This window comes from Triturus cristatus, chromosome 4_1, assembly GCF_964204655.1.
Source record: "Triturus cristatus chromosome 4_1, aTriCri1.1, whole genome shotgun sequence".
Taxonomy (NCBI): Eukaryota; Metazoa; Chordata; class Amphibia; order Caudata; family Salamandridae; genus Triturus; species Triturus cristatus.
Window position 1 is genome coordinate 294,202,339 of NC_140585.1, and position 21,557 is coordinate 294,223,895.

At 47.5% G+C, this 21,557-nt stretch overlaps 3 non-coding genes across 3 annotated transcripts; all 3 read left to right on the forward strand.

Moving 5' to 3' along the window:
• The first annotated feature begins 1,768 nt into the window (after positions 1–1,768).
• Positions 1,769–2,068, forward strand: LOC146854448 (signal recognition particle RNA). Its single transcript, XR_014959167.1, has one exon.
• A 12,907-nt stretch (positions 2,069–14,975) lies between these two features.
• Positions 14,976–15,275, forward strand: LOC146854449 (signal recognition particle RNA). Its single transcript, XR_014959222.1, has one exon.
• Positions 15,276–18,685: 3,410 nt separating this feature from the next.
• Positions 18,686–18,985, forward strand: LOC146854450 (signal recognition particle RNA). The gene has a single exon (XR_014959074.1).
• The last annotated feature ends 2,572 nt before the right edge of the window (positions 18,986–21,557 follow it).

The window sequence follows — 21,557 nt, forward strand, 5'->3', positions numbered from 1 at the left end:
ATTTCTGCAAACTTTAAATATTCTTTAAAAATCGTATAATTTCTGAAAACGTAATTACTTACCTGTTTTGGATAAAGGTCCCAGTACTGAGTCTAGGCACCCAGTACTGGATTACAAAAGTAACGAGAACATACTATACCTGCAACTTGAATTTTCTGCCATAGGGAATCTTAGACTGTTTTCTATGAAATATTTTCTGTCAACTTTTAAAATAGCAAAATATTGTCTAAAAATCATCACAGTAATTAAGTCGACTTTTATCACTTGATTCCAAGTACTGACCCAGGACTGAATCTAGGATCCAGTCCTGGAAATCCAAAAGTAATCCTAAAAGTAATCTGTTGCAAATAACTTGAAACTTCCATTGAGCTCAATGCATTATTGTGTTTAAAATGTTGTTGCCTATTGCAACCACTTGTAACTTTCTACAAAACTCAATTGCATGTTGCAAAAGTATTTATATAAAGCATCTCATTCTGAGAAAGTATATTTTAATACCTATTGTTGGTTCTAAAATAAAACAAGCATATATTTTTTTGTAGATAAACCATTGGCCTAGAGTTCAGTTATTGAGTGTGTGAGACCATTTGCTGACTGAGTGTGTGCAACAAATGCTTTACACTGTCCTCTGATACTGCCTTACTGCTCGACCAAGCTACCACTTTAGAGAGTAAGGTTATATCTAACTTTAGCCTCTGCCAAACCTCTGGGGACTGTGGACTCTGTACACCCTGTACCTATTTGGGAACAGTATATACAGAGCCACTTTCTCACACTGCAGTTCTCCAATATAGGTCTGTCAAGATCATTACTCAATCTACCTTGATTTGGCACAGTATAAAATAAGTCAAGAAGTCTCCTATGAAAAGATATGCAAATCTGTTCGAATCACTTTCCCTAGTCAGGGGACCCACTAGCTGGAAGGCGCAGGGAGGACCAAAATAGCTCATCGGTATAGAACATTGCATGAGCAGCTGATTTTGAGGTGGTAGAAGATAGAGTAATCCAACTGGACCTCAATAAACGGTTTCCTAATGTGCAATAGCCCCTGACCACCTCTGACGCAAAAGTGTAATCTCATACCTTTACAGAATCAGGCATGCTTTCACCTGTTCAAGCTGAACTGACATTGGTCTTCTTGGCCAGCAGGAGTTCCTCTCTTGCAGCTGTTGAGGCTAGAGAACAGAATGACGTGTATTCATTCTTTATGGTAACTCTTCTAGCCCTCCCACTCCATACTACTTTAAAACTTCCGATGTTGCAGATGAGTTCCATCATTGTGACCCATGCTATTTTTCTCAATATTGGCTGGCTCGGCATAACAAGGGATGCCTACAGGACAGCCTAAATTGTGCCGGCAAGCTTCTACAGGGAGTCACTGGCAGATAAAGAGAAACTCAGCCCTAACCTTGCTCTTCTCTCTCACTCTCACTCTTCTTTCCCTTCTGTCCCTCTACCTGTCTCTCACTCTCTAAATACTAGTATTTATGTTGTATTCACTTCCCCGTCACAATCTTTCCGACCCTACTTCCTCTCTCCCTTCAATCAGTTCAACCCTCTTTTTTACTTTAGGAAACTCCACATCTTTTTTAAAGGCCCTTCCCATATTCACACTGCTTCTTGATAAGACATTTTTTTCCTTTCTTTGAAGGATAGTGAAATAGATTTTCTTGAAACATGGTTGGTAAACCATCAATTCATTCCACCTTACTTTATCATTATCCTTACTTATGGAATGCATTTCATCATTAGGACAGCTGCAGTGTTTGCTGGGCAAGGTGGCGTGTGCCTGTTGTCCTAGTAACTTGGGAGGCAGAGGCTTGTGGATTGCTTGAGCTCAGGGGTTCTGGGCTGCACTCAGCTGTGTTGATCAGGTGTCCATGCTGCATTGGGCATCAATATGGTGTTCTAGAGGGAGCTCTAGAATTTCAGGTTGTGTAACGAGAGGTGCACCGACCCAGGCTGGAAACAGAGCAGGCCAAAGCTTCCATGCCCATTGGTAGCAGGACAGCACCTGTGAGCAGTACGTGTAAAACAGCCTGAGCAAAATAGTGAGACCTAGCCTCTCTTTTTTGACTCAAATGTGAAAGTTTTGATTTTTACAAGGTGTAATAAATTATTTTCCCAAAACCAAATCTTTGTTTTCCTTTTGATATTTTTCCAGGAAATATGATGAACATTTGAACTGGGCCACGCATTTCAGCATAGCAGACAATTCTCCAGAATTGAGACATATTGCAACAACAAGCTAGCAGGCGGAGAGGACTGAAAACTCAGTGCAACCTAGAATAAATGGCTGTGTGATTTTCAGCAAGGATGACTCAAATGCATTCTTCCTTTTTGAGCCCTGTAGGATTAAACTGATCTGTCAAGTACAAAAGCATCCTTCATAGAGCAACTTAGAAATGCGCTTGCTGGCCCTTCTGCTGCATTTCTACGTCCAGCTCTAATTCATTTTTTGATTAGCTCTCATTCTTTTCATATGTGAATGAGAAGGAGAAATTACAGGGCCCTTCACTCTTTGAGCGAAACATGAAAAGACTGAGGGCTGTGCAACTCCCAAACGTTGGAGCCTCTGGCCTGTCGACCCTCGAACCTGCTCCTGCTCCAACCCGGCATCTCTTGTGGCCAGCAACCTCACAAACCCTGGAGGACCTGGCTACCTTTTGACTCTAAACCCCTGGGACTCCCATGAGTAGAGGCTCTACTCAAATCTACTTCTAATCCCTGGCAGCAGCCCGGAACCGCGAACCCTTCACACTCTGCACCCACCAAGCCTGGCCTGTGCCAGAGTGAACAAAGACCACAAGGACGACCCCACGGCGACTGTGACCCCGAGTCCGGCACCCAAGGACCTCCCTCGACACTCCTGAAGAAGCCTGCAGCCTCAGAACCAGGTGCCCCCCCAACCGCGATCAACAGAGGGTAAGATTTCCCGACACCAAAAGGTACCCCTGCACCCGGCGCTCCGCGGCCCCCTGTGCCCAATCCCGGGGTACCTACCTATCCTCCAACTACCCAACTTACCTCTCGAAGTGGTGGTGGCACCTGAAGAATCTTCGTCCCCGAGCTTGCAGTCTTTTTCTAAACCAGAGATTTCCCATTCAAATCAATTGAGCGCCCGAATGCTCAAAAGCACCCTGCACCCAGCCGTCCGAGTGGCCCTGGCAGTGCAACCTCTACATCTATCTACTTCCCCACTTGCCCTGGATAAGTGACCAGGAGCCCAGCTCCCACAGCCACGTGGCCTGCTAGTCAGCAGCCACCAACCAAGGCCCCCCTACCTCTCATAGGATAACATTGGGCCTAACTCTCTCTGCACCCGGCCGCCCTTGTGCCGCTGAGGGTGAACCAACTGTACCTACCTGAACCTGGGAGACGCCTGAGTCTATGCCCAGAACCTTAACTCTGCCAGTCGAGTACTTACCTTTAAACCGATAACTCAATCTTCTCCATAGGGTAACATTGACTGGTTTTTACTGAAATTTCTTCCAAGTGTGGACTTTTCAAAACTTAAAATATTCACCAAAAATCAGCCGAGTAACGAAAACGAAAATACTCACCTGCTATTAGGTGAGCTCCCAGTGCTGGATCTTGGTGCCCAGCACTGACTCTGAAAAATACTTACAACTGTACTTACCAGTAACCCAATTTTCTCCCATAGGAAATCATTGACTGTTTTTCTGTGAAATTTCTTCTAAGTGTCAATTTCTGCAAACTTTAAATATTCTTTAAAAATCGTATAATTTCTGAAAACGTAATTACTTACCTGTTTTGGATAAAGGTCCCAGTACTGAGTCTAGGCACCCAGTACTGGATTACAAAAGTAACGAGAACATACTATACCTGCAACTTGAATTTTCTGCCATAGGGAATCTTAGACTGTTTTCTATTAAATATTTTCTGCCAACTTTTAAAATAGCAAAATATTGTCTAAAAATCATCACAGTAATTAAGTCGACTTTTATCACTTGATTCCAAGTACTGACCCAGGACTGAATCTAGGATCCAGTCCTGGAAATCCAAAAGTAATCCTAAAAGTAATCTGTTGCAAATAACTTGAAACTTCCATTGAGCTCAATGCATTATTGTGTTTAAAATGTTGTTGCCTATTGCAACCACTTGTAACTTTCTACAAAAGTCAATTGCATATTGCAAAAGTATTTATATAAAGCATCTCATTCTGAGAAAGTATATTTTAATACCTATTGTTGGTTCTAAAATAAAACAAGCATATATTTTTGGTAGATAAACCATAGGCCTAGAGTTCAGTTATTGAGTGTGTGAGACCATTTGCTGACTGAGTGTGTGCAACAAATGCTTTACACTGTCCTCTGATACTGCCTTACTGCTCGACCAAGCTACCACTTTAGAGAGTAAGGTTATATCTAACTTTAGCCTCTGCCAAACCTCTGGGGACTGTGGACTCTGTACACCCTGTACCTATTTGGGAACAGTATATACAGAGAGACTTTCTCACACTGCAGTTCTCCAATATAGGTCTGTCAAGATCATTACTCAATCTACCTTGATTTGGCACAGTATAAAATAAGTCAAGAAGTCTCCTATGAAAAGATATGCAAATCTGTTCGAATCACTTTCCCTAGTCAGGGGACCTGTTAGACCTGGCATCATTGGCATGAGTCTCTCCTCCATTTTTTTCTGTTTGCCTCCTCTGTTTACGATGTTTTTGCTGGATTATTGCTTTGGGCACTGTGCCACTGCTGATCAGTGCCACAGTGCAAGTGCTCCCTATGTTAAATTGTTACATTGATTGGTGTTACCATGATTGGCTTGGTTGACTTACTGTTCAGACCCTAGTCTAGTGCACTGCGTGTGCCGAGGGCGTGTAAGTTAACCGCTGCTGGTGGGCTTGCAGCACTGGTTGTGCCACCCACGGAAGCAGCGTGTAAAATGTGTCTCAGGCCTGCCACCGCAGCGCCTGCGTGCAGTCCCTGACTGCCATGTCGACTTGGTAAGGAAACCTACTTACCAGTCTCTAAACCTTCACTTTGCCACATTTCAGACACCTCTATGGTAGGCCCTAGGGCAGGGTGCATTGTTGGTAAAAGATAGGTCATGCCCTGATGTGTGTGGCATGACCTAATAGTGAATTACAGCCATTTTCGTTTTTCACTATTGAAGGGCTACCTGCCTCCAATAGGCCAGACTGGGCAGACTGATTATTAACTCCATTATAATCTATCTGACTCAGGGAGCATGGTAGCAAGTCGAGTTTAGTATCCCTGAACTCAGAATTTAATAACACACCCTTTAGGATGGATGGTTTTTAAATTCTATGTTTGGAAATAGCACTTTTAGAAAGTGGCTATTTCCTTGTCCAACTATCTACCGGTCTCTGCTGGTTTGGTGTGTGTGTCCGGGGCTGGGTGGCTCCAGAGGTCTGAGTGAGTCAGTGTGGGGTGAATGGGGCGTTTACACGTAGAGTGAGGGAAGAGTAGCCTGCCCTGCCTGACACAATACTGGCCCCGCCTCCTGCTGGGCGACTGATAGCCCTGCTCCTACCAGTGACAATACTGGCTCCGCCTCCTGCTGGGCGGCTGAGGACTCTGCCCTGCCCAGTGAATAGGCCAGGTGCCTCTGCCTGGCAACACCCACAACAAACCTGAGATGGTGGGAATCGCCCTGCTTGGACAAAGGGAACAAAGGGAAAAAGGGGTATAAGAGAAGGACCCCTGAACCAAGAACTCAGATCACTTCTGACAAGGAAACCTGTACCAAGGACAAGAAGCCTGCTGATCTAAGGACTTGCCTCCCCTTTCTGCCAGAGTGCTGTTTTGCTGTGGAGGAACCTGGAAGCTGCTTCTTTATTTTTGCCAAGGAACAAGGAGAGAGGAACTTGGTGTGTACTCTCTGAACACTTGCTAGAAAATCTCCAAGGACTGGAAGAGTGCCAGTCTCCTGTTGAAGTCACAGGGCCAAAGGACTTCACCATCTACTGAATTGCTGAATTGCTGGAAAGTGTTGTTTCCAGTACACAAGGGAAAATCTGCAGTCTCGACGCCAGCAGCAACGCCAGTGAGCAGTGGGTATCGGCCCCGGCTCCAAGTGACCCCGTCTCGACGCCGGTATCGACGCCAGTGAGGAGTGAGTATCGGCTCTGCCTCCAAGCGACCCCGTCCCGACGCCGCTGCTGATCGCATCGACTCGACGCCCTTCTCGACGCCGTGAGCGCTGCTCCGGCCCGACATCCCTCGACGCCGCTGCGGATTGGCCCGACTCCGAGGCACGATCGACGACGACCTCGACGCCGACATCTCGACGCCGTGGATCATCGTTTTCTTCGTTTCTCAAGGTACTGTACTTGTGGGGTCTGTTGCGACTCCAGGCTTGACGTAGCGCTCCTCGCGGTCGACGCCGAACCTTGGGACTCTTGTAGACTCGACGTCGTGTGACTCCTGTGGGGGTTACATTGTTGCCAAAGAACTGTGCTCAGAAGAATACTTTGCTAAAGAACTATTTGCCAAGAAGAAACCTTATTTGAACTATTATTTTTCCTTCCAAAGAGTATTTATTAAGACTGTGGTATATTTTTGTCGTTATTTGGTCTTGTGCTAAGCCTTATATAAACATACTATTTTTATAATAACTTCTGTGTCGTGTCCATCTGTAGTGTATTCACTTTATTACTGTATGTGGTCATAAATGCTTAACACACTGCCTCTGAGATAAGCCTGTCTGCTCTGCCAAGCTACCAAGGGGGTAGCAGGGGTTATCTGAGTGTGTAATCCCCTTGCCCTGACTAGAGTTGGTTGGTCCCTATTTGTCAGAAGTGTATACCTCTGCCAACTAGAGACCGCCGGTTCTAACATTGGTGGTCAGCGGTGAGGATTTGAACTTTGCATTTATGACTCATGTGCAGTGATTAGTGTACGCTACATAGTGAAAGCAGACCATAACGCAGCCACAGTCTGTTTGGTAGGATATTCTATTTTTGTTCTCCGCTTTCCTGGAGCTTATTTTCTTAAACACTGCCAGTTTTGTCCATGGAGAAGGCCGGAGCTGCTACACCTGTGGAGAATGTTGTGGGGGAATTCGATAAGGAGAAGATAGATTCCTACACGCTAAAAGATCTAAAAGGATTTTGCAAGCAGTTTAAAGTTCCTACCACAGGTGTCTCAAAGAAAGAGGGCTTCCTCAAAGCGCTGAAGGCCTGGTTAGAGGCCAGAAATCCCTCTGATCCGGTGGTGGTACCGGAAGAGGAAGAAGAAGAGGAAGAGGAAGAGCCCACAGGTGGGCCAGTGTCATCTCCAGGCAGTAGTGCGTCCTCTAGGAGCCTTTCCCCCGAAGAATTAGAAGACAGGGAGAAGGAGAGGGGGTACAAGTTAGAAATGGCAAAACTTAAATTAGGAGGGCAGTTGGAATTAGAGAATGCAAGAAGCAAGAGAGAAGCTGAAATGGAGAGCAAAAGATTAGATTTTGAGAGAGAGAAATTAGCGTTTGAACGTGAGAAGATGGTGAGGGAGATGGAGCTTAAAACGAAGAGTTTAGAGTTGAATCCCTCTGGTGGCAGCACTCCATCTGTGCCTGCAGAAAGTAGGTTTTATTTTCCTAAGGATGTGATCAAAGATTACAGTAAGAATGAAGATATTAGCCAATGGTTTAAAGCGTATGAGTTAGCATTGTTGGCCCACCGGGTCCCTGAGAAGGATTGGGGAACGGGGTTGTGGAGCCGCTTTACAAACGAGGGGAGAGATACCTTGTTGAGCCTTCCTGCTGAGGATAGGATGTCTTATACTCATATGAAAGATGCTTTAATGCTGAGATATGGCTTAACTCCAGAAAAGTACAGACAAACCTTTAGAGAATGTAAGAAGTTGCCTGGTACTACGTGGGTTGAATATGTGTCTTTTTTCTGCAGAACCATGGATGGTTGGATAAAGGGTAGCAAGGTTGATAGTTATGATGCTCTTTATGATTTGTTCGCTTGGGAGCACTTGTCTAATAACTGTTTTCCAGAGCTACGCCAGCACCTTGTTGACAGCAAGCTATCTAACCCTAGAAAACTTGCTGAGGAGGCGGACCGCTGGGTCAGTACCAGGGTCCACAAGGGTCCAGTGGGAGACTCAGCCAAAGGTGGGCAGGGTCCCCAGCAGAAGAGTGGGGGGGACAGGGGTAAACAGAGGGAGTTTCAGAAAGGGCCCCAAAGTAGTCCCCAAGGGAACCAAGGGAAGGGTTCCCAGCCTCCCCCTGTAAAGAAGCCGGAGGCCCCGACAGGTAAACCTGTTCACAGGGGCCCCATGACCTGCTATGCCTGTAAGCAGGTGGGACACCGTTATTATGATCCCCAGTGTCCCATGAAGGATTCGAATGCACCGCCGCGTGCACCCCCTCGTCAGGTAGCGAGTGTAGCCCTGGGAGGGGAGGAGATGGGTGCCCCCGGTGGGTGGGGTCCCGCAGAAATGTCCCTGGTCTCTTTAGGAGACGTGGAAATGGTCCCTCCAACCCCTCTGCCTAGTAACACTAAGAAATATAGGCAGTGGGTGACCATTAATGGCCATAGGGTGGAAGCTCTCAGAGACACCGGAGCGAGTGTGACAGCTGTCAAGTGTCACTTGGTGTCCAGAGAGCAGGTGGTCCCTCATGCATTCTACCCTGTTGTAGCTGCTGACAACTCACAGAGTCAGTGTGAGGTAGCTCAAGTTCCCTTTGAGTGGGGGGGGGTCTCAGGTACTATTCAGGTTGCTGTGAGGCCCGCCATGCCTGTTGATTGTCTCTTGGGCAATGATTTGGAGGACTCCCCTTGGGCTAAGGTGGAGAGAAAAGCGCATCTGGAAATGTTGGGTCTGCCTGAGTGGGTGTGTGCGACCACCCGGTCCATGTCAGTCAGTAAGGGTGTTGATGGGGGCCCGGAGCCTGAAAGTATGGCCCAGGTCCCAACCGTGAAGAGAAGAGGCAGGGGGCGCGGGAAACCGTCCCCCATCGTTCCCGCGGTCCAGGAGGGAGCAGACCCTGAGGGGGATGCCCTGGAACCGACAGGAGAACAAGTGGCCGAACTGGGAGACCTGCCCGAGCTGACCCATTGGCAGCAGGATGGTGGTCCCTCCAGGGAGGAATTTTGTGCTGAGCAGAAAGTGTGCCCTTCTCTTGTGGGTATGAGGCAGCAGGCCTCGGCCCAAACGACAGGTGATCAGTCAGGATCACATTGGGTCTACTGGGAGAACGATCTCCTGTATAGCGAGCCTAAGGCTGCTGAGCCTGGGTCAGCCCGTGTGCTGGTGGTACCCCAGCGCTTCAGAGCCTTCCTACTGGGGTTGGCTCATGACGTTCCGTTAGCTGGACATCTGGGGCAGGACAAGACCTATGACAGGCTTGTCACCCATTTTTATTGGCCTCAGATGAGAAGGGATTCAGATATCCATTGTAGGACCTGTCAAACTTGCCAGGCAAGTGGGAAAAGTGGGCGGAAGCAGAAGGCTCCCCTCCAACCTTTTCCCGTCGTCAGTACCCCCTTTGAGCGAGTGGGAATTGACATTGTGGGGCCACTGGACCCCAAGACAGCCATGGGCAACAGGTTTATCCTGGTCTTGGTGGACCATGCCACCCGGTACCCGGAAGCCATCCCTCTCCGAACAGTGACGGCCCCCGTGGTGGGACGGGCACTGATGGGTGTTTTCTCCCGCATGGGGTTCCCCAGAGAGGTGGTGTCAGACCGGGGCACCAACTTCATTTCGAATTATATGAAGTCGCTGTGGAAGGAGTGTGGGGTAACCTACAAGTTTACCACTCCTTACCACCCTCAAGGTAATGGGCTGGTTGAGAGATTCAACCGGACCCTAAAAGGCATGATCATGGGTCTTGAAGAACCAATGAGGCGTAAATGGGACGTCCTCTTGCCATGCCTGCTGTTTGCTTACCGTGAGGTGCCACAGAAGTCTCTAGGGTTCAGCCCCTTTGAGCTTTTGTATGGTCACCCGGTAAGAGGACCTTTGAGTCTGGTCAGAGAAGGCTGGGAGCAATCTCCCAGGAAACCTCCCCAGGATGTATATAGTTACATGCTGGCCTTTAGGAACCAGACTCGGCGCTTCAGAGATCTTGCTCAGGCAAATCTGGAGGCCAGCCAGGAAGAGATGAAGCGGTGGTACGATCAGAATGCCACTCTGGTTGAGCTTCAACCTGGTCAGAAAGTTTGGGTCATGGCCCCTGTGGAACCTTGTGCGCTCAAGGACAGGTGGACTGGACCATTTGAGGTTGTGGAGAAGAAGAGCGATGTCACCTACTTGGTGGACTTGAAATCTCCCAGGAACCCTTTAAGGGTCCTGCATGTCAACCGGTTAAAGCCCCACTTAGAAAGGTCCGAAGTGGGCATGCTCCTTGCCACAGATGCTGGGATGGAGGAGGAGAGTGAGCCTCTTCCTGACCTCCTGTGTGCAAAAGAAAAAGATGGGTCAGTGGATGGTGTTGTCCTCTCTGACACACTGACCCCTGAGCAGCAGCAAGATTGTCGCCATCTGTTGGTACAATTCCCTGATCTGTTCTCCTTAATCCCTGGTGTCACTCAGTGGTGTGTCCATGATGTGGACACCGGGGACAGCACTCCTGTGAGGCACAAGGCCTACAGGGTGACTGACAAGGTCAGAGCATACATCAAGGAGGAGGTCTCCAAGATGTTTGCCTTAGGGGTGGTTGAGTCCTCTAGCAGTCCTTGGGCCAGCCCAGTGGTCTTGGTCCCAAAGGCTGCAGCGCCTGGTGCCTCACCAGAACTTCGGTTCTGTGTGGATTACCGAGGACTCAATTCGGTCACCAAGACTGACGCGCACCCCATCCCCAGAGCTGATGAGCTCATCGATCGGTTGGGGGCTGCCCGGTACCTTAGTACGTTTGATCTAACGTCTGGGTACTGGCAGATCGCCTTGACTGATGGGGCAAAAGAGAGGTCTGCATTCTCCACACCAGATGGGCACTACCAGTTCCGGGTGATGCCCTTTGGGATGAAGAATGCCCCTGCCACATTCCAGAGGTTGGTTAACCAGGTATTGGCCGGGCTGGAAGATTTCAGCGCCGCCTACCTGGACGATATAGCAGTGTTCAGCGCCAGCTGGGAGGAACACTTGCGCCACCTCCAGGAAGTGTTGTTGGCCCTGCGCAGAGCAGGCCTCACAATCAAGGCTAGTAAGTGCCAGATTGGGCAGGGTTCAGTGGTGTACTTGGGGCACCAAGTAGGGAGCGGCAAGGTGGCCCCCCTGCAACCCAAGATAGATACCATCCTGGCTTGGGAACCGCCCAAAACCCAGACTCAGGTGAGAGCCTTCTTGGGTCTCACGGGTTACTACAGGAGGTTTGTCAAGGGGTATGGCAACATTGTGCACCCCTTGACCTCGCTGACTTCCCGGAAGCAGCCGAGACTTGTGATCTGGACTGACGCCTGTCAGAAAGCCTTTGACACCCTGAAAACTGCAATGTGTACAGCACCGGTCCTCCAGGCACCCGACTTTTCAAAAGAATTCATTGTCCAGACGGACGCTTCAGAGCATGGTGTGGGGGCTGTTCTAGCACAGATGAATGAGGAGGGCCGAGACTTACCTGTAGCCTTCATCAGCCGGAGGTTACTTCCCAGGGAACAAAGGTGGAGTGCGATAGAGCGTGAGGCATTTGCTGTGGTCTGGGCGCTGAAGAAGCTAAGACCCTACCTGTTTGGGACTCACTTCCGGGTTCAGACAGACCACAGGCCCCTCAGATGGTTAATGCAGATGAGGGGTGAGAACCCAAAGCTGTTGAGGTGGTCCATTTCCCTACAGGGGATGGACTTTACGGTGGAACACCGCCCTGGTACAGATCACGCCAATGCTGATGATCTGTCCAGATTTTTCCGCCTTAGTGATGAGGACTCCCTGGGTGAAGGGTAGTTCTCCCCACATTTCAGCTGGAGGGGACACGTGTTAGACCTGGCATCATTGGCATGAGTCTCTCCTCCATTTTTTTCTGTTTGCCTCCTCTGTTTACGATGTTTTTGCTGGATTATTGCTTTGGGCACTGTGCCACTGCTGATCAGTGCCACAGTGCAAGTGCTCCCTATGTTAAATTGTTACATTGATTGGTGTTACCATGATTGGCTTGGTTGACTTACTGTTCAGACCCTAGTCTAGTGCACTGCGTGTGCCGAGGGCGTGTAAGTTAACCGCTGCTGGTGGGCTTGCAGCACTGGTTGTGCCACCCACGGAAGCAGCGTGTAAAATGTGTCTCAGGCCTGCCACCGCAGCGCCTGCGTGCAGTCCCTGACTGCCATGTCGACTTGGTAAGGAAACCTACTTACCAGTCTCTAAACCTTCACTTTGCCACATTTCAGACACCTCTATGGTAGGCCCTAGGGCAGGGTGCATTGTTGGTAAAAGATAGGTCATGCCCTGATGTGTGTGGCATGACCTAATAGTGAATTACAGCCATTTTCGTTTTTCACTATTGAAGGGCTACCTGCCTCCAATAGGCCAGACTGGGCAGACTGATTATTAACTCCATTATAATCTATCTGACTCAGGGAGCATGGTAGCAAGTCGAGTTTAGTATCCCTGAACTCAGAATTTAATAACACACCCTTTAGGATGGATGGTTTTTAAATTCTATGTTTGGAAATAGCACTTTTAGAAAGTGGCTATTTCCTTGTCCAACTATCTACCGGTCTCTGCTGGTTTGGTGTGTGTGTCCGGGGCTGGGTGGCTCCAGAGGTCTGAGTGAGTCAGTGTGGGGTGAATGGGGCGTTTACACGTAGAGTGAGGGAAGAGTAGCCTGCCCTGCCTGACACAATACTGGCCCCGCCTCCTGCTGGGCGACTGATAGCCCTGCTCCTACCAGTGACAATACTGGCTCCGCCTCCTGCTGGGCGGCTGAGGACTCTGCCCTGCCCAGTGAATAGGCCAGGTGCCTCTGCCTGGCAACACCCACAACAAACCTGAGATGGTGGGAATCGCCCTGCTTGGACAAAGGGAACAAAGGGAAAAAGGGGTATAAGAGAAGGACCCCTGAACCAAGAACTCAGATCACTTCTGACAAGGAAACCTGTACCAAGGACAAGAAGCCTGCTGATCTAAGGACTTGCCTCCCCTTTCTGCCAGAGTGCTGTTTTGCTGTGGAGGAACCTGGAAGCTGCTTCTTTATTTTTGCCAAGGAACAAGGAGAGAGGAACTTGGTGTGTACTCTCTGAACACTTGCTAGAAAATCTCCAAGGACTGGAAGAGTGCCAGTCTCCTGTTGAAGTCACAGGGCCAAAGGACTTCACCATCTACTGAATTGCTGAATTGCTGGAAAGTGTTGTTTCCAGTACACAAGGGAAAATCTGCAGTCTCGACGCCAGCAGCAACGCCAGTGAGCAGTGGGTATCGGCCCCGGCTCCAAGTGACCCCGTCTCGACGCCGGTATCGACGCCAGTGAGGAGTGAGTATCGGCTCTGCCTCCAAGCGACCCCGTCCCGACGCCGCTGCTGATCGCATCGACTCGACGCCCTTCTCGACGCCGTGAGCGCTGCTCCGGCCCGACATCCCTCGACGCCGCTGCGGATTGGCCCGACTCCGAGGCACGATCGACGACGACCTCGACGCCGACATCTCGACGCCGTGGATCATCGTTTTCTTCGTTTCTCAAGGTACTGTACTTGTGGGGTCTGTTGCGACTCCAGGCTTGACGTAGCGCTCCTCGCGGTCGACGCCGAACCTTGGGACTCTTGTAGACTCGACGTCGTGTGACTCCTGTGGGGGTTACATTGTTGCCAAAGAACTGTGCTCAGAAGAATACTTTGCTAAAGAACTATTTGCCAAGAAGAAACCTTATTTGAACTATTATTTTTCCTTCCAAAGAGTATTTATTAAGACTGTGGTATATTTTTGTCGTTATTTGGTCTTGTGCTAAGCCTTATATAAACATACTATTTTTATAATAACTTCTGTGTCGTGTCCATCTGTAGTGTATTCACTTTATTACTGTATGTGGTCATAAATGCTTAACACACTGCCTCTGAGATAAGCCTGTCTGCTCTGCCAAGCTACCAAGGGGGTAGCAGGGGTTATCTGAGTGTGTAATCCCCTTGCCCTGACTAGAGTTGGTTGGTCCCTATTTGTCAGAAGTGTATACCTCTGCCAACTAGAGACCGCCGGTTCTAACAGGACCCACTAGCTGGAAGGGGCAGGGAGGACCAAAATAGCTCATCGGTATAGAACATTGCATGAGCAGCTGATTTTGAGGTGGTAGAAGATAGAGTAATCCAACTGGACCTCAATAAACGGTTTCCTAATGTGCAATAGCCCCTGACCACCTCTGACGCAAAAGTGTAATCTCATACCATTACAGAATCAGGCATGCTTTCACCTGTTCAAGCTGAACTGACATTGGTCTTCTTGGCCAGCAGGAGTTCCTCTCTTGCAGCTGTTGAGGCTAGAGAACAGAATGACGTGTATTCATTCTTTATGGTAACTCTTCTAGCCCTCCCACTCCATACTACTTTAAAACTTCCGATGTTGCAGACGAGTTCTATCATTGTGACCCATGCTATTTTTCTCAATATTGGCTGGCTCGGCATAACAAGGGATGCCTACAGGACAGCCTAAATTGTGCCGGCAAGCTTCTACAGGGAGTCACTGGCAGATAAAGAGAAACTCAGCCCTAACCTGGCTCTTCTCTCTCACTCTCACTCTCCTTTCCCTTCTGTCCCTCTACCTGTCTCTCACTCTCTAAATACTAGTATTTATGTTGTATTCACTTCCCCGTCACAATCTTTCCGACCCTACTTCCTCTCTCCCTTCAATCAGTTCAACCCTCTTTTTTACTTTAGGAAACTCCACATCTTTTTTAAAGGCCCTTCCCATATTCACACTGCTTCTTGATAAGACATTTTTTTCCTTTCTTTGAAGGATAGTGAAATTGATTTTCTTGAAACATGGTTGGTAAACCATCAATTCATTCCACCTTACTTTATCATTATCCTTACTTATGGAATGCATTTCATCATTAGGACAGCTGCAGTGTTTGCCGGGCAAGGTGGCGTGTGCCTGTTGTCCTAGTTACTTGGGAGGCAGAGGCTTGTGGATTGCTTGAGCTCAGGGGTTCTGGGCTGCACTCAGCTGTGTTGATCAGGTGTCCATGCTGCATTGGGCATCAATATGGTGTTCTAGAGGGAGCTCTAGAATTTCAGGTTGTGTAACGAGAGGTGCACCGACCCAGGCTGGAAACAGAGCAGGCCAAAGCTTCCATGCCCATTGGTAGCAGGACAGCACCTGTGAGCAGTACATGTAAAACAGCCTGAGCAAAATAGTGAGACCTAGCCTCTCTTTTTTGACTCAAATGTGAAAGTTTTGATTTTTACAAGGTGTAATAAATTATTTTCCCAAAACCAAATCTTTGTTTTCCTTTTGATATTTTTCCAGGAAATATGATGAACATTTGAACTGGGCCACGCATTTCAGCATAGCAGACAATTCTCCAGAATTGAGACATATTGCAACAACAAGCTAGCAGGCGGAGAGGACTGAAAACTCAGTGCAACCTAGAATAAATGGCTGTGTGATTTTCAGCAAGGATGACTCAAATGCATTCTTCCTTTTAGAGCACCTGTAGGATTAAACTGATCTGTCAAGTACAAAAGCATCCTTCATAGAGCAACTTAGAAATGCGCTTGCTGGCCCTTCTGCTGCATTTCTACGTCCAGCTCTAATTCATTTTTTGATTAGCCCTCATTCTTTTCATATGTGAATGAGAAGGAGAAATTACAGGGCCCTTCACTCTTTGAGCGAAACATGAAAAGACTGAGGGCTGTGCAACTCCCAAACGTTGGAGCCTCTGGCCTGTCGACCCTCGAACCTGCTCCTGCTCCAACCCGGCATCTCTTGTGGCCAGCAACCTCACAAACCCTGGAGGACCTGGCTACCTTTTGACTCTAAACCCCTGGGACTCCCATGAGTAGAGGCTCTACTCAAATCTACTTCTAATCCCTGGCAGCAGCCCGGAACCGCGAACCCTTCACACTCTGCACCCACCAAGCCTGGCCTGTGCCAGAGTGAACAAAGACCACAAGGACGACCCCACGGCGACTGTGACCCCGAGTCCGGCACCCAAGGACCTCCCTCGACACTCCTGAAGAAGCCTGCAGCCTCAGAACCAGGTGCCCCCCCAACCGCGATCAACAGAGGGTAAGATTTCCCGACACCAAAAGGTACCCCTGCACCCGGCGCTCCGCGGCCCCCTGTGCCCAATCCCGGGGTACCTACCTATCCTCCAACTACCCAACTTACCTCTCGAAGTGGTGGTAGCACCTGAAGAATCTTCGTCCCCGAGCTTGTAGTCTTTTTCTTAACCAGAGATTTCCCATTCAAATCAATTGAGCGCCCGAATGCTCAAAAGCACCCTGCACCCAGCCGTCCGAGTGGCCCTGGCAGTGCAACCTCTACATCTATCTACTTCCCCACTTGCCCTGGAAAAGTGACCAGGAGCCCAGCTCCCACAGCCACGTGGCCTGCTAGTCAGCAGCCACCAACCAAGGCCCCCCTACCTCTCATAGGATAACATTGGGCCTAACTCTCTCTGCACCCGGCCGCCCTTGTGCCGCTGAGGGTGAACCAACTGTACCTACCTGACCCTGGGAGACGCCTGAGTCTATGCCCAGAACCTTAACTCTGCCAGTCGAGTACTTACCTTTAAACCGATAACTCAATCTTCTCCATAGGGTAACATTGACTGGTTTTTCCTGAAATTTCTTCCAAGTGTGGACTTTTCAAAACTTAAAATATTCACCAAAAATCAGCCGAGTAACGAAAACGAAAAAATACTCACCTGCTATTAGGTGAGCTCCCAGTGCTGGATCTTGGTGCCCAGCACTGACTCTGAAAAATACTTACAACTGTACTTACCAGTAACCCAATTTTCTCCCATAGGAAATCATTGACTGTTTTTCTGTGAAATTTCTTCTAAGTGTCAATTTCTGCAAACTTTAAATATTCTTTAAAAATCGTATAATTTCTGAAAACGTAATTACTTACCTGTTTTGGATAAAGGTCCCAGTACTGAGTCTAGGCACCCAGTACTGGATTACAAAAGTAACGAGAACATACTATACCTGCAACTTGAATTTTCTGCCATAGGGAATCTTAGACTGTTTTCTATTAAATATTTTCTGTCAACTTTTAAAATAGCAAAATATTGTCTAAAAATCATCACAGTAATTAAGTCGACTTTTATCACTTGATTCCAAGTACTGACCCAGGACTGAATCTAGGATCCAGTCCTGGAAATCCAAAAGTAATCCTAAAAGTAATCTGTTGCAAATAACTTGAAACTTCCATTGAGCTCAATGCATTATTGTGTTTAAAATGTTGTTGCCTATTGCAACCACTTGTAACTTTCTACAAAACTCAATTGCATATTGCAAAAGTATTTATATAAAGCATCTCATTCTGAGAAAGTATATTTTAATACCTATTGTTGGTTCTAAAATAAAACAAGCATATATTTTGTTGTAGATAAACCATTGGCCTAGAGTTCAGTTATTGAGTGTGTGAGACCATTTGCTGACTGAGTGTGTGCAACAAATGCTTTACACTGTCCTCTGATACTGCCTTACTGCTCGACCAAGCTACCACTTTAGAGAGTAAGGTTATATCTAACTTTAGCCTCTGCCAAACCTCTGGGGACTGTGGACTCTGTACACCCTGTACCTATTTGGGAACAGTATATACAGAGCCACTTCCTCACACTGCAGTTCTCCAATATAGGTCTGTCAAGATCATTACTCAATCTACCTTGATTTGGCACAGTATAAAATAAGTCAAGAAGTCTCCTATGAAAAGATATGCAAATCTGTTCGAATCACTTTCCCTAGTCAGGGGACCCACTAGCTGGAAGGGGCAGGGAGGACCAAAATAGCTCATCGGTATAGAACACTGCATGAGCAGCTGATTTTGAGGTGGTAGAAGATAGAGTAATCCAACTGGACCTCAATAAACGGTTTCCTAATGTGCAATAGCCCCTGACCACCTCTGACGCAAAAGTGTAATCTCATACCTTTACAGAATCAGGCATGCTTTCACCAATTCAAGCTGAACTGACATTGGTCTTCTTGGCCAGCAGGAGTTCCTCTCTTGCAGCTGTTGAGGCTAGAGAACAGAATGACGTGTATTCATTCTTTATGGTAACTCTTCTAGCCCTCCCACTCCATACTACTTTAAAACTTCCGATGTTGCAGACGAGTTCCATCATTGTGACCCATGCTATTTTTCTCAATATTGGCTGGCTCGGCATAACAAGGGATGCCTACAGGACAGCCTAAATTGTGCCGGCAAGCTTCTACAGGGAGTCACTGGCAGATAAAGAGAAACTCAGCCCTAACCTGGCTCTTCTCTCTCACTCTCACTCTCCTTTCCCTTCTGTCCCTCTACCTGTCTCTCACTCTCTAAATACTAGTATTTATGTTGTATTCACTTCCCCGTCACAATCTTTCCGACCCTACTTCCTCTCTCCCTTCAATCAGTTCAACCCTCTTTTTTACTTTAGGAAACTCCACATCTTTTTTAAAGGCCCTTCCCATATTCACACTGCTTCTTGATAAGACATTTTTTTCCTTTCTTTGAAGGATAGTGAAATTGATTTTCTTGAAACATGGTTGGTAAACCATCAATTCATTCCACCTTACTTTATCATTATCCTTACTTATGGAATGCATTTCATCATTAGGACAGCTGCAGTGTTTGCCGGGCAAGGTGGCGTGTGCCTGTTGTCCTAGTTACTTGGGAGGCAGAGGCTTGTGGATTGCTTGAGCTCAGGGGTTCTGGGCTGCACTCAGCTGTGTTGATCAGGTGTCCATGCTGCATTGGGCATCAATATGGTGTTCTAGAGGGAGCTCTAGAATTTCAGGTTGTGTAACGAGAGGTGCACCGACCCAGGCTGGAAACAGAGCAGGCCAAAGCTTCCATGCCCATTGGTAGCAGGACAGCACCTGTGAGCAGTACGTGTAAAACAGCCTGAGCAAAATAGTGAGACCTAGCCTCTCTTTTTTGACTCAAATGTGAAAGTTTTGATTTTTACAAGGTGTAATAAATTATTTTCCCAAAACCAAATCTTTGTTTTCCTTTTGATATTTTTCCAGGAAATATGATGAACATTTGAACTGGGCCACGCATTTCAGCATAGCAGACAATTCTCCAGAATTGAGACATATTGCAACAACAAGCTAGCAGGCGGAGAGGACTGAAAACTCAGTGCAACCTAGAATAAATGGCTGTGTGATTTTCAGCAAGGATGACTCAAATGCATTCTTCCTTTTTGAGCCCTGTAGGATTAAACTGATCTGTCAAGTACAAAAGCATCCTTCATAGAGCAACTTAGAAATGCGCTTGCTGGCCCTTCTGCTGCATTTCTACGTCCAGCTCTAATTCATTTTTTGATTAGCTCTCATTCTTTTCATATGTGAATGAGAAGGAGAAATTACAGGGCCCTTCACTCTTTGAGCGAAACATGAAAAGACTGAGGGCTGTGCAACTCCCAAACGTTGGAGCCTCTGGCCTGTCGACCCTCGAACCTGCTCCTGCTCCAACCCGGCATCTCTTGTGGCCAGCAACCTCACAAACCCTGGAGGACCTGGCTACCTTTTGACTCTAAACCCCTGGGACTCCCATGAGTAGAGGCTCTACTCAAATCTACTTCTAATCCCTGGCAGCAGCCCGGAACCGCGAACCCTTCACACTCTGCACCCACCAAGCCTGGCCTGTGCCAGAGTGAACAAAGACCACAAGGACGACCCCACGGCGACTGTGACCCCGAGTCCGGCACCCAAGGACCTCCCTCGACACTCCTGAAGAAGCCTGCAGCCTCAGAACCAGGTGCCCCCCCAACCGCGATCAACAGAGGGTAAGATTTCCCGACACCAAAAGGTACCCCTGCACCCGGCGCTCCGCGGCCCCCTGTGCCCAATCCCGGGGTACCTACCTATCCTCCAACTACCCAACTTACCTCTCGAAGTGGTGGTGGCACCTGAAGAATCTTCGTCCCCGAGCTTGCAGTCTTTTTCTAAACCAGAGATTTCCCATTCAAATCAATTGAGCGCCCGAATGCTCAAAAGCACCCTGCACCCAGCCGTCCGAGTGGCCCTGGCAGTGCAACCTCTACATCTATCTACTTCCCCACTTGCCCTGGATAAGTGACCAGGAGCCCAGCTCCCACAGCCACGTGGCCTGCTAGTCAGCAGCCACCAACCAAGGCCCCCCTACCTCTCATAGGATAACATTGGGCCTAACTCTCTCTGCACCCGGCCGCCCTTGTGCCGCTGAGGGTGAACCAACTGTACCTACCTGAACCTGGGAGACGCCTGAGTCTATGCCCAGAACCTTAACTCTGCCAGTCGAGTACTTACCTTTAAACCGATAACTCAATCTTCTCCATAGGGTAACATTGACTGGTTTTTACTGAAATTTCTTCCAAGTGTGGACTTTTCAAAACTTAAAATATTCACCAAAAATCAGCCGAGTAACGAAAACGAAAATACTCACCTGCTATTAGGTGAGCTCCCAGTGCTGGATCTTGGTGCCCAGCACTGACTCTGAAAAATACTTACAACTGTACTTACCAGTAACCCAATTTTCTCCCATAGGAAATCATTGACTGTTTTTCTGTGAAATTTCTTCTAAGTGTCAATTTCTGCAAACTTTAAATATTCTTTAAAAATCGTATAATTTCTGAAAACGTAATTACTTACCTGTTTTGGATAAAGGTCCCAGTACTGAGTCTAGGCACCCAGTACTGGATTACAAAAGTAACGAGAACATACTATACCTGCAACTTGAATTTTCTGCCATAGGGAATCTTAGACTGTTTTCTATTAAATATTTTCTGCCAACTTTTAAAATAGCAAAATATTGTCTAAAAATCATCACAGTAATTAAGTCGACTTTTATCACTTGATTCCAAGTACTGACCCAGGACTGAATCTAGGATCCAGTCCTGGAAATCCAAAAGTAATCCTAAAAGTAATCTGTTGCAAATAACTTGAAACTTCCATTGAGCTCAATGCATTATTGTGTTTAAAATGTTGTTGCCTATTGCAACCACTTGTAACTTTCTACAAAAGTCAATTGCATATTGCAAAAGTATTTATATAAAGCATCTCATTCTGAGAAAGTATATTTTAATACCTATTGTTGGTTCTAAAATAAAACAAGCATATATTTTTGGTAGATAAACCATAGGCCTAGAGTTCAGTTATTGAGTGTGTGAGACCATTTGCTGACTGAGTGTGTGCAACAAATGCTTTACACTGTCCTCTGATACTGCCTTACTGCTCGACCAAGCTACCACTTTAGAGAGTAAGGTTATATCTAACTTTAGCCTCTGCCAAACCTCTGGGGACTGTGGACTCTGTACACCCTGTACCTATTTGGGAACAGTATATACAGAGCCACTTTCTCACACTGCAGTTCTCCAATATAGGTCTGTCAAGATCATTACTCAATCTACCTTGATTTGGCACAGTATAAAATAAGTCAAGAAGTCTCCTATGAAAAGATATGCAAATCTGTTCGAATCACTTTCCCTAGTCAGGGGACCCACTAGCTGGAAGGGGCAGGGAG